Source organism: Monodelphis domestica, chromosome 2 (assembly GCF_027887165.1).
Source record: "Monodelphis domestica isolate mMonDom1 chromosome 2, mMonDom1.pri, whole genome shotgun sequence".
NCBI classification, from domain to species: Eukaryota; Metazoa; Chordata; class Mammalia; order Didelphimorphia; family Didelphidae; genus Monodelphis; species Monodelphis domestica.
The window spans coordinates 288958227-288972013 of NC_077228.1; positions in this window are offsets into that span (position 1 = coordinate 288958227).

The following is a 13787-nucleotide window of genomic DNA, read 5'->3' on the forward strand; positions in this document are numbered from 1 at the left end:
TTTTAATGCAGTGGGCAGTTAGGTGGTTCTGTGGAGAGACAGGAGGTCCTGAGTTCAAATATGACCTCAGTCATTTCCTAGTTGTATGATCCTAGGTAAGTCACAACTCCCATTGCCTAGTCCTTACTGCTTTTCTGCCTTAGAAAAGAAGAGAACAGAGGAGAAAAGGAAAGAAAAAAAAAGAAGAGAAAAGAAAACCAATGAGAGAGGGACAGTTAAATGGCTTATTGGATGGAGAACCAAGCCTAGAGATGGGAGATCTTGGGTTCAAATCTAACCTCAGAAACTTCCTAGTTGTGTGATCAAGGGCAAGACTCTTAACTCCCATTGCCTAGCCCTTACTGCTCTTCTGCCTTGGAACCAATACACAGTATTAAGTCTAAGATGGAAGGTAAAGCTTTAAAAAAGAGACAAACAAAAAGACTTGTAGTGCTGCAAATGTGATTCCCTTCTTCCCAAATAGAATCCGTAATCGTCTGAGGCACAGAGTTTATGTTTATCGGTGGCGACTTTTCAGGAGACTGTTCAGAACCATTCTGGATCCTCAACACCACCCCGACTGTCATAGCTCAGAGAGAAGTGGGGAGGGTCACAGTGCCAACATATATGCTATTTTTGGGGGGGGTCACTTCGAGGCTATCTTCATCGAGAGAGGGGAGATGGGAAGAGACACCGCTGTGTTCCAGCGCAACTGAAATTCTCCCAGGGCTCAGGGGAGAGAATCTAAGGCAAGACCAGTACTGGGAAAGCTTTTCTGTTAAAATGAACAAGAACCCAAAATACAGTTAATGGTTAACCTGGACACATGAAGGGAAAGAGCTAGAATGACTGCTGGTTCTGTGTTGTGGGACAGGATAATGGTGGGACTGGGCAGTTACGAGTTAAGAGCCGACCCTCCCACAACACCAGCCGGGACTATAGTGGACTATCGAGCCCCGTCCTGGGCATTTTGAGTTAACTCTGCCTCATTTGGATTGCTTGCTCTAAGACCCGGCTGCGGCCCCTTAAGCAAGAAGATTATACAGGTGATTCTTAGGGCTGGAGGAGAGTTCTGGAGACCCCGGGGGTCCTTCTCGTCCACTGCCTTTCATTTCCTCCACTCGACTTTTACTAGCTCTTGCTTGCCGGCACTGCTTAGGGAGCTGCTTTTACTTTTTTACTTTTACTTTTTTAATGGATGTTTTTATGAAATCGATTGTTTATTTGAACCTCCCGGCACTGATCGGCCCATTGCCCCAGACAAGGAAAATTGACCAGAATTCTCTGATACCAAAAGAATTCTACCAACCCGGGAGCCTCCGAATTGTATTGTATTTTATGCCGAGGTGCCCAGAGTCTGTTTATCTAACACTGGAGCATTTGATTGTGACGCTACCTGAATTACCCCGGAGGGGCCTCAGTTTCCGGATCTGGCACAAACCGGGCAAAGAGTACAATCATGGTAATTAAGCCTTGACTAAGCTTCCAAGGGATATAGGAATATTCATGATCAAGGATACCCGATGAAAGTCAGAACAGTCCGGAGGCCATCTGGAACAGGTCTGGCAGTAGCTGAGCTAGAGATACGCTCTGTTCCTAGCAGACTCTCATAATTGATGATGGGGGGGGGGGGGGGGGGATGCGGGCACTTAGATTCTCCTAATTCATCTGGGCTTCTTCCTCGTGGAGCATATCTCAGGGAGGAAAGTCTGTGCCCAGACAGCACCACATTCTTTGCTTGGGGCACCGAGAGATTAAGCGATTAGGTCAGGTCACCTCGTCAGTACGCAGCAGGGGCTGGAACTGAACTCGGGAATTTTTATTGATGGTGTTTGCTTCGTAACATCACTTACATTTCCTAATTGACTTCCACTCCTCCCTTTCCCAGAGAGCCGTCCCTCGTCCGGTCCCTCGTCCATCGTAACAACAACAACAACAAATCCCAGGAAAAAACCGAATGGAAAAACTAATCAACATATCAAAGGGATCCCTTGGAATTTCATTTGTAAAAGGCACCTATTCCTTGACTCTACTAGGTTTACTTGCTTCCTTCTGACAATAACAACAAAAACCAAACTATGATTACATTTTTAATTGAAAAACTTTAATTAATTTAGAACATTTTCCCATGGTTACATGATTTATGTTCTTTCCCTGCCCTCCTTCCCCAGCCCACAGCCAATGGCAATTCCACTGGGTTTTACATGTTATGATTACATTTAAAGAGGACCTGCAGATGAGAATTATAGCTCTGGCATAATACATTCAGTGGGCAGCAAGGTGGCACAGTGGATAGAATGCCAGGTCTGGAGTTAAGAAGACTCATCTTCCTGAGTTCAAATGTGGCCTAGCTGTGTGACCCTGGGCAAGTCACTTCACCCTGTTTGCCTCGTTTTTCTCAACAGTAAAATGAGCTAGAGAAGGGAATTTCAAACTATTTCAGTATCTTTGCTAAGGAAACCCCAAACCAGGTTTTGAAGAGTTGGAAACAATTAAAAAATGACAACAACAACAGCCAATATATCAAAAACCGATGATGATGCACTATTTCTGCAAAGAAAGGATGGTTTTCCTAGATATCCTTTTTGGAATCAAACTTAGTCATTTTTATTTTGTAGCATTCTGCTATAATTGTGGTTTATTTTTTGTTTGTTTGTTTACATAATTATAATCCTTGTGTAGATTGTTTCCCAGCTTCAGCTTTTATCATTTTTTTGGTTGGTTTTTGAGACTGGGTCTCATTATCTCACCTGAACTGAAAGTGCATCCCATCCCCATTGCTCCTTGGCATGGAAGCTTTGACCCGCTCTTTATCAGAATTGGACAAATTCATCCCTCCATTTCTGGCATCCATCATTTCAGTGCCAGACTTAAGTGTGGATACCCGACTGACTTTACCCCTGTTATAGTTCAGAACTCCCAAACCAAAGAGATCTTCCAATGTCATTCTCTCCTGTAACAAGGATAAAGGTGTGTGCCTCGAGTACTACCTGGCTACTGACATTTTGCATCAGTCCATATGAATCTCCCCCTGATTCTCTGAATTCCTCATATTGTTTCTTATTATGCAGTAATATTGCATTATATTCACATACCACAACTTGTTTAGCCATTTCCTGTTTGAATTTCTTTACAGTTCTTTGCTATTACAAAAAGTATCATTTAAAAGTATTTGGGTATAAATGGGGGCTTTCTCTTTACAAAATTATAATTTTTCATTTGTTGTTAGTGTGAACTTGTCCTCTGTCAATAAATAAAATAGTTCCACATACCAAAAACAGAAGAGGATTGTATGTAAAATTGAGGAGTATTATTTTTCAAAAACAAGTATATAATAATCTCAAGATATTTGTTCTTTTTGCTCTCTTTCCTATTTATGTTTCCTATTTATGTTAGTTCTTCCTTTGAATTTCCTTCTCTTTTCTTCTGTGTATTTAAAAATGTTTTGACACTCTTTTCTTTATTTTCTTGTGCCCAAAGACCCCTTATTAGACCTTACTTGTAACTTGTAACTAATAAGCACAGCTGAGCAAAACAAACTTACACAATGGTCTTGTTGAAAATGTATGTCTGATGCTATACCTCTAGCCCATCCCCTCTCTATCAAAGGATGGGGAGCATACTTCATCCTTTCTTCAAGAGCTCATTATCATTATACAGATAAAAGTTTTTAATTTTTTCAAATGTCATTTTTTCTATACAATATTGTAGGCAATTCTACTTCTGCTCATTTCACTATGTATCAGTTCATACAAGTAAGTCTTGCTAGGTTTGCCTGAATCTAATAAGAAATAACATTTATGTGATGCTTACCATGTGCCAGATACTAAGTGCTAGGCACTTTACAATTGCTGTCACATTTGATCCTTATAACAACCCTGGGTGGAAGGTGCTATTCTTTAATCACCATTCTGTAGATGAGGAAATTGAGGTAGTCAGAGGTTAAGTGACTTGCCCAGGGTCACACAGTGTCAGATCAGATTTGAAGTCTTCTGGACTCTAGGTCTGGTGACTATCCACTGTTCTACCTATCTATTCCGTTTGCCATTTTACAAGGCACGAATATTACATTACATTAAGGTACCAAAAATTATTCATCTAGTCCCTAATTGAAAGACACCCCACAGTTTCTAATTCTTGCTATAAATGTGCAGTTATGATTATTTTTGTACATCGGACATTTCCCCCTCCTTCCTTCCTTCCTTCCTTCCTTCCTTCCTTCCTTCCTTCCTTCCTTCCTTCCTTCCTTCCTTCCTTCTTATCTTCCCCCCCTCCTTTTGGGGGCAATATGCCTATGAGTGGTATCACTGGATTAAAGAGTATGTATAGTTTAGTGACTTTGGAGGTATATTTGGTACTGTGATATAGTTGGCTTTTGGGGGGGAGTCATCAAACTCTTTGGAGTTTTCTAATAGAATCTTTGAGTTAATGGGTATGAACATTTTTTTCATATAATTCTAAATTAAATTCCAGAATGGTTAGACCAATTCATAGATCCACCAGAAGCACATTAGAATGACTGTCTTTCTTAAAACATTAACCGTTAGACCAGCGTTACATCAAACATTAATTATTCTCAAGTTTTTTGTTTTTTTAGGTATCTTTGTCAATTTGTTTGGTGTAAGGAAAATGTCAGGTATTTTAATTTTCATTTCTCTTACTCTTAGAGATTTAGAATATCTTAACATATGATTGCTAACAGTTATTCTTTTGAAAATGGTTAATATCCTTTGAACACTTTGCTTTTGGGGGAATAGCTTTTGTTCTTATATATTTGTCAGTTGCCTATTATAGCTTGCATATTAGAACCTTATCAGAAATATTGAATGCAAAGCTTTTCTCCTAACTCCTTTCTTAGTTGCATTTTGGTCATGTAAAAGCTTGACAATTTCAGAAATTCAAATTATCTATTTTATCCTTTATAATTATCTATCTCTTATTTAGTTAAGAATTCATAGCCATACCTATAAGAACTTTCTGATATCATTCTATTTTAATTTTTATGATATTTAATATTCAGCTAACACATCTGTCTTAAATTTATTGTGTAGATGGCATAGAATGTTTGTCTAAACATAATTCCTACCAGACTTCTTTCTAGTTTCCTCAGCAATGACTGCCAAAATGGGAGTTTCTTTCTTAGGTAATTTATGTTTGGAGGTTTTAATAAGTTGAACTATTGAATTTGACTGTTTCTAATTCTTCCTTGTCTAGTTTGTTCATTGATATACTTTTTTATTTTTTAAACAGTACAAAATAAATTTAATGATTACTGCTTTGTAGCAGTTTCCATGTTATTAATCCTTCCTTCAACATATTTTTACCATTATTTTCAAATTCTAGATATTTTGTTTCTCTACATCAATTAATGCCATTATTATGTTAATGAGCTCTATAAAGTATTCCCCTTCATGGTTTGATTCATATAAAACTAAATTTTCATAGTATTGTCATATTTATTATATTGGCCTGGTCTGGCCATGAACACTGAATAGCCCTCAAATTTTTAAGTTGGATTTTTCTTTAAGAAATATTTTCCATTTTTATTTATAAAAATATTGAATGTATTTTGGTCAATCTATAGTAGTTAGTTAATAAGATTTTTTAGTATTTAACATGTGCTACAAATACATAAGTGAAAGACTCTTCCCTCAGGGAGCTCACATTCTAATGAAAGAGATGAAGCAAAAAAATGTATATACATGATATCTACACTGTATTAGAAGACTAGTTAACTCATCTCCTCTCATGAGATGTATCAAGATGGGCTAAAGTGTTATTATATAGTCTTTTTGTGGTTATCATTTATTTTTATTTTTAAAAATGTAGTATAATATATAACAACAACAATATGTGATTTATTATAAATATGTAATAAATAAGCTTATCCAAGAGAAAGCAAATTCTCATGATAGCCACATCCAAAAATCCATGTCATATTCTTTTTTCCCCCTTTCCCCAGGAAGGCAGGTGATATAATATAAGTTGTATATATTATATAATATATATTTCCCAGTTTGTCATGTTGTGAAACAAGATATATATTGCTTACACTAGAGAAAAATTCATGGAGGAAATAAAGTGAAGGAGGGGATGTTTCAACCTACATTGAGACTGTCCTTTCTATGGCAGTGGAAAGCCTTTTTCATCATGGATCCTTTGGAGTTGTTCTGGATCCTTGCATTGCTGATGATAGTTCATTCATTCACAGTTGGTCATCATACAGTATTGCGATTACTGTGTACAATATTCTCCTGGTTCTGCTCACTTCATTTTGCATCATTTCATGCGTCTTTTCAGTTTTTTTTTTTTTGGTGAACATTTTAACAATATTCCATGACTAACATATAGCACCACTTCTTCAGCAGTTCCACAGTTGATAATTATCTCTTCAATTTCCAATTCTTTGCTACCACAAAAAGGGCTGCTATAAATATTTAAGAACATCTAATTTCTTTTCCATATCCCTTGATCACCTTGGGAAACAGACTGAGGAGTGGTATTACTCTGTCAAAAGTTTTACAAAGTTGTATAACTCTTTGAGTATAAATTTACTTCTCTGAAGTTCCCCTGGAAACCTGACTACCAGGTCCCATTTTTAGCATAATATAAAGGGTTTTTCCTTATTTTCCCTTCCACTTTGAAATAGATTGCTACTGGGAGATATTTCTGGAGGGTGTGGAATATTAAGAAATTGTAATAGTACTCTTGTACTTATTAGGGCAGGCAAAGAATTAAACTAAAGGAAGGTGGGTTGCAAAATGTCAGAACATAATTAAAGTTGTATCAACATGTAATTTAGAAAAAATATATAGAAAATGAAACAGCTATCATCTAAAAGAAACAGTAAGCTAAAGGAGTGAGTCCCATGGATTGGAGAAAGGAGAAAGAAGAGAGAGACAGGCTTCCCTCATTTCCCCCCCTCCTGTATTGAAATGGCTCCCTCCCCTTTTTCTCATTATCTTAGTTTCTCTCTCATCTACCCTAGGAAGAGAGTGATTGTGCTAGGGAATTTCCCAATTTCCTAGCTAAGGAAGATGGTATACTAACTGTTAAATTTTATTTTATTGATGTTTTCTTTTTAAAAAACATTACTGTTACCTGCCCCCCCCCACTTCTCCCCCATCTCTGCTCCCATAGAGTTCTTAACTTGTAACAAAAAAAGGGAAATAAAAGCAAAACAGATCAACACATTAGCAATACAGGAAACTGTATGCCTCATTCTCTGCTAATCTATCATCCCTCTACCAAGACTAATGAGGAAGAATATTTTATCATTAGTCTTTTTTAAAACCCTTGCCTTCTGTCTTAGAATCCATACTATGCATTAATTCCAAAGCAGAAGAGTGGTAAGGGCTAGGCAATGGGGGTTAAGTGACTTGCCCAGGGTCACCCAGCTAGGAAGTGTCTGAGGCCATATTTGAACCCAGGACCTCCCATCTCTAGGTTTGGTTCTCTATTGGGCCACCACCTGCCCCCTATCTATCTTTTGAAGTCATGATTGGTCACTGAGTGGATTATGAATTATGAAAGATTTTGAAATCTTTCTAGGTTTTCCTTTATATTGTGTATATTCCTTTTTTTTTTTTTTGGTCTCCTACCACCCAAAGCACAAGGCAAGATAATTTCAAATTATTTGTGACCAGTGGAATAGATACTCCCTCCCCCATCACAGACTGCTGTAGCCTTTGCAGATGATACTCCATGAGTTGATATGCCCCAAACTATTCATCACTTTGGTGGTCAATCTTCCACTGATGAGGTTGGTGTAAAATCAACGGAGGCTATAGGGCTCGCTCCTAGGGAGCATGTTTGCAGCAGATGAAAATAAGACGTCAGTGGTTTCATGATATGCTCAAATATCCTTAATGGAATAGAGCAAGATGATCAAGGGCAATCAGAGCCATTAAGAGAAATCCTGTCTTCAGAAAGGAAAGATTTTTTCCATTTCCACCCACGAGAGAGTTTACTTTTCAATTTTTTTTTTAATGAGGGGTTTTAACATTTACAGATGTGTGTGTGTCCATCACACTCACTGAGCCATTATGTTATGAGACCAGGCATTATAGCAGAAACAATAAATCCAACTAAGTTTTTCTTGGAGCAGTAAGGAATGGCACAGGGGGTGGAGGACCAGCTTTAGAGCCAAGAAAATATAAGTACAAGTCCTGCTCCTGGCTGTATGATCCTGTGCAAGTCCCTTAACTTCTCTGTTTAGCCTGGCAAATCTCTAAAGCTGTGCTATATAATAGTTAACATTTATACAGCACTTTAAGCGTTACAGATTGGCCTTTTATCAAATGTGGATGATAATGGCACTTGTCTCACTAGGTTGTGAGGATCAAGTGAGATTATATATCTAAATATATATATATATATATGAACATATGTAAAGATAAAACTTCAACAACCTTTTTTCGTTCACCTTTTTAAAAAAATTAAGTTTTGTTTGTTACATTAAAGTTCTCAGGTTATCTCCTTCCCTCCCCTCCTTGCACTAGAGAAAGCATCATTTGACCTGTATATATTTGTTTGTTTGTTTCTATTCATCAGTTCTTTCTCTGGAGGTTGACAAACACAAGTGATTCCTTTTTTTTTTTAAACTCTTACCTTATGTCTTAGTTTCAATTCAATGGTTCCAAGGTAGAAGAAAGGTAAGAGTTAGGCAATGGGGATTAAGAGACTTACTCAAGGTGACACAGCTAGAAAATGCCTAAAGTCACATTTGAACTCAGGACCTGTTTCCTGGCCTGACTCTCAATCCACTGAACCTACCTGCCCCCAACAGCATAGGTTTAAAAGTAGAAGGGATCTCAGTGGTCTCATTTCTAATTTATATTATATGTATATATATATAATTCTTTATTGAATTATAAATTCAAATTCAAAAATAAAATATTGAATTCTAAAATTTCATTTTATAGATGAGGAAATTGAGATTCAAAAAGGTTAAGTGCCTTGTCTTAGGTCAGAAAGAGAAGAAGAGGGAGAGAGAGAGCACTTAAATCCAATTCCTCTGATTCCAAAATCAGAATCCTTGTTGCTGTACCATGCCGGTCCAGATTCCTCTCTCCCCACAAAAAAGATGAGGCATCAGTGAAGCTTTGTGATACTTCTAGGCAAAGATACCATTAGCTAGCTTTGGTTCTTGGATCATTAGGACATCAACATTAAATTTATGGTGTAGATACACTATTTCATTGGTATTTTGATCAGAATCAAGACCCATCGCTCAATTTAAGACTCTTAGGTTATATAAAAAGGAAAGCATATTTGGTTCATTTTCATTCTTGTTTTTTCCCACTCTCCTGTGTTCTCTGTTGAAAAGTGTTGTCGTTGTTGGGAGTTGAGAAGCACAAAAGGGATTATTAACATATTGTCTGGAAATGCTCTACAACAGAATGAAAGTGGCTTCCAGCAATGAATTGTGGCATCTCACCAAAAATATGGAAACAAAGTAGGTGCTCATCATTGCCTGAACAAAACTCATGAAAATGTGAATGCTAGAATTTAGCATTATAGCATTATTGTGCTATAAGGAATAGCAAACAAAGAATTTAGAGGAAATTGGGAAGGTTTGTATAGGCTGATGGAGTATGAAGTAAATAGAACCAGGAGAAAAATGTATGCAGTGACCACAACATGAGGAGAAAGACTTTGGGATCTGGATCCATTCAGGGGCCAATCTTGACTCCAGAGGACTAACGACAAAATGTACTTTCCCCTTTTGGTACAGAGGTGGTGGAATGCTGGTGGGGAAATGAGACACACTGTCAGAAATGATCTTGTATTGATTTGATTTACGGAACTGCACTTCTTTGTTAGAAGGAGTCAACGGAAGGGATGTAGGAAAGTGGCATTGCCGTAAATCCAGTATTTATTTTTATGAAGGAATTCTGCAGTTAGGTTGGCTTTCCTTGTCTTTGCAAAATCTGTTGTTCTGAAATGTGTTTCAGTTGCCAACATTTCCATGGTGTATGACAGCTTCAATATTTAATATTCTCTTCAACAAAACAAAGGCAAATGTGTTTTTTTTAATCCCCAACAGTAGAGAGTGACTTTAGGAGATCTGACTTTTTAATATCTTAGGTTTTTAAGGGCATCTGGCCCTTATTTAACTGTCATATTTATATTCAATTCCTGCAGGGATGGTTTCGTTGTTTAAGGTTGGCTCCATGCCCTCTGGAGAAAGCCTTCCTTGAAAGTAGGCTGCTTGGTTTAAACAGCTGCATGATCAGCCCTTGCTATTGGAAGGTAAAAGTACAAACAGCTTAACTTTGGATCCCATATAAGAAGACTCTGAAAAAAAAAATAAACCGTAATAGAATAGGCTTTACATGGGAGCTACGGTTGTGACAGATGCCAGTATGTATTCTGAAATTATTTGTAGAAGTGTTTATGTGCTATGAAACATTCTGCGTGAGCTCTACGGGAAGCTATAAAATTATTTTATGAGATGTATACATGGCCTATGGTAGAATTTTAATGCAACCTGGGAAGGTTCCATCTGAATTCCAGGCATGCATGGGGGAGAATGACTTCTCTATAGTGATTCAACGCTGATCCAAGATCATATGGAGTTGATGGAAATGTCTGATTGGGGACTGCGTGAAATTTTTTGAAAATGTGGACTCTTGAATTTCTAGGCAAACAAGCTTATTTTCTGTCTGGTCATGAATCATCTGTTATGTTTATTTGTCTTTTGCTTGGTAAAAAGCATCAGAGATGAACTGGTTATTATTTGGTAAATGCAGAGATTTCCCTCACATAGATACTGGACTTATACCCACTAACTCTAAAAAAATATTTGTTTATTTGATGGTTTTCAAATAAAAACTGATATTGAAACAGGCAGGCTATTTCTAAATATTTCTTCTTTAAAATGGAAAAAGATGGCTGATTTTAATGGCATAGGCATCCTTTCCACTGGTGTAGTAGCTTCTGACCTCTCTACAAATTAACAGATGGTACTTCATTAGTTGCATCAAAACCAAACCAAACCAAAAGGTCCCTTTATTATTTGTTGGCCAACTTCTCAGAGATAAGTGGCCGAAGCTTTGCTAGTTTGGGTCTGAGACTAGAGACACAGAGTCCATCACTGAGCCCATTCTCTAAAGTGGGGGTTCTTGAATGTTTTTGTGCCCATGAACCCCTCTGGCAGGCTAGTGAAGGATGTGAACCTCTCAGAATCATGTCTTTAGTTGCATAAAAAGAAACAAAAAATAAAACAAAATAAATTCACGATAAAAATAAGATTACAAAATAAGATGAAATTTGAAAGGAAGGTGTATTTTTTCCCTCTACAAGTTCATGTATCCCCTGAAATTTTTATCCATGGGCCCCTTAGTGGTCTATGGACTCCATATTGATAACTCCCTTCTCTAAGACTTTCCATCTTCATAGAACTTGAACACAGCTTGGGTTTTGGATGGCATGGTCAGCAGATTGGGACATGGGTTGAAATGCTAAGTATGTACTCTTACAAATATTTTAGAACAGGAAGGTTACTGAAGTGGACTCAAATACTTAGATATGGGAAAAGTTCCTCAGAAACAGAAAGCCATGTGAGAATGTAACTGGTCCCTCTATCAACCATCCTAGGAAAGGATATTCTGCATAACATTGTCCAACTAGCATTTGCAAAAACAACCCCCATTAGATTGTAAGCTTCTTGAGGGCAGGAACTTTAAAAAAATATGTATTTGAGGGGGCAGCTAGGTGGCTCAGTGGATTGAGAGCCAGGCCTAGAGAGAGGAGGTCCTGGGTTCAAATCTGGTCTCAGACACTTCCCAGCTGTGTGACCCTGGGCAAGTCACTCCACCCCCATTGCCTAGCCCTTACCACTCTTCTGCCTTGGAGCCAATATGCAGTATTGACTCCAAGATGGAAGGTAAGGGCTTAAAATATATATTTGTATCCCTAGTGCTTAGCTGAGTGCCTAGCACATAGCAGACACTTAAAAATGTTTATTGACTATTAATTCTTTGACATATTTTAACTAAACTTCACTGTAAAGTCCTAAAAAATTGTCGTGAATAAATATCATCTAGTTGATCACTCATTAGATTAGAGATTATTTATTCTATGGAAATTCTGTGGATTACTTATTCTTTGGAAATAATTGCTTTATGTAGTATTGTTTCACTCAATATTGCATTTTCCATTGGGGAACCAACTAATGATAGTGGGCAGGGTACTCTTGTATGAATTTCTTATGAGAGGGGAGCAATGGGGTACAGTGGAAAGAGTTCAGGATCTGGAATTAAAAATCTTGGGTTTGTCCCCTGGCCCTGTCACTTCCTTCTTAGACATAATACTATTTTAGTACTAGCTGACTTCTAAGGTCTTTAAATTAATGATGCAAAGATGTTATTTTCTAATTTTTCTAAAGCAGAAAAAATAGAAAGGGGGGGAGAACACCCAAATCCAAGGAAAGAGGTATTAAAATTTTTAATTTGTTGTTCATAAGGAAATGGGCTGAATCATTACTATCATAATTCTTTTGAAATAGAAAGCCTTTCAGTTTCATTAAAAGGTTATTATTGTGCAATTGGATTTGGTCACATTATGCATCATACTTTTGGGGGGCTTTAAACCAACTGTTTGAATAGAAGAATCTACCATAAAAACAACATTTATGTAATCATGACATTACTTTCTACAAGACTAAAATGTATTTTTCTGATCCACAAAAATCTATCCTCTCCCCCACAGAGACTGAAAATTTAGTTACACACACGTAATCAGACAAAATCAATTTCTCAATTGTCCATATCTGAAAGAAAATCATAGATGCATACATATACACACATATGTGTGATATATATATAATATGATCTATGTGGCATCACAGTGAGTTGGACACTACTGAATGTCTAAATTACATTTTTATATATATGTATGTATATTTATATATCTCATTCTGGGCTCTGAGACTTTCACCCCTCTATCAGGAGGTAGGTAGTATGCTTCATCACTAGTTCTCTGAAATTTTGCTTGGTCATTAGGCTGATTAAAATTCTCAAGTGTTTTAGAGTTGTTTGTCTTTCCAATATTATTGTCATTGTATAAATTGTTCTCCTGGTTCTGTTTACTTCAGTCTGCATCAGTTCCTGGAAATCTTCCCAGGTTCCTCTGCAAACATCTCCTGGATCATTCCTTACAGCATTGTATTCCATCACATCTGTATCCATAGCCTGTTTATCCATTCTCCAATTTATAGGTACCCCCCTCAGATTCCAAATCTTTGCCACCTCAAAAAGAGCTATAATTATTTCTGCATGACCTTAGTTTATTTTGCTCAGCATTAATCCCTCCCTTAAATTTATCTTCCCTCTAGTTATCCCTATTTCTTCTTTGACTGAAACGCATCTGTATTCAACTATGTGTCTGACATTAGTTTTGAAAGATTTCTTTAAAAATCAATTTTGTTTTCAGAGTTTTATTCTTAGCTTCACTCCTCTCTTTTTATTCCTCCTCTCCTTGAAAGGAGAAAGCAAGAAAAGCAAAACCCCTGTTACAAACATGAATAGTCAAGCAAAATAAATTCTTGTATTGGTGGGGTATAAAACAACAAAAAATCCATCTGTACTCTGACATGATTTGTAAAAAGAGGGCAATGTAAAATAATGGCTGGAGAAACTGGTCTTAGATTCCCAGAGACCTGGGCTTCCGTCCTGTGTCCAACACATCCTGGCTGTATGACCATGAGGAAGTCACTTAACGTCTCGGTGTCTCTGGTGACACCTTACATGGGACAGAGCATGTGTTGACTTGCACTGGTAGAGGAAGGTCTTCTTTGGGTTCTC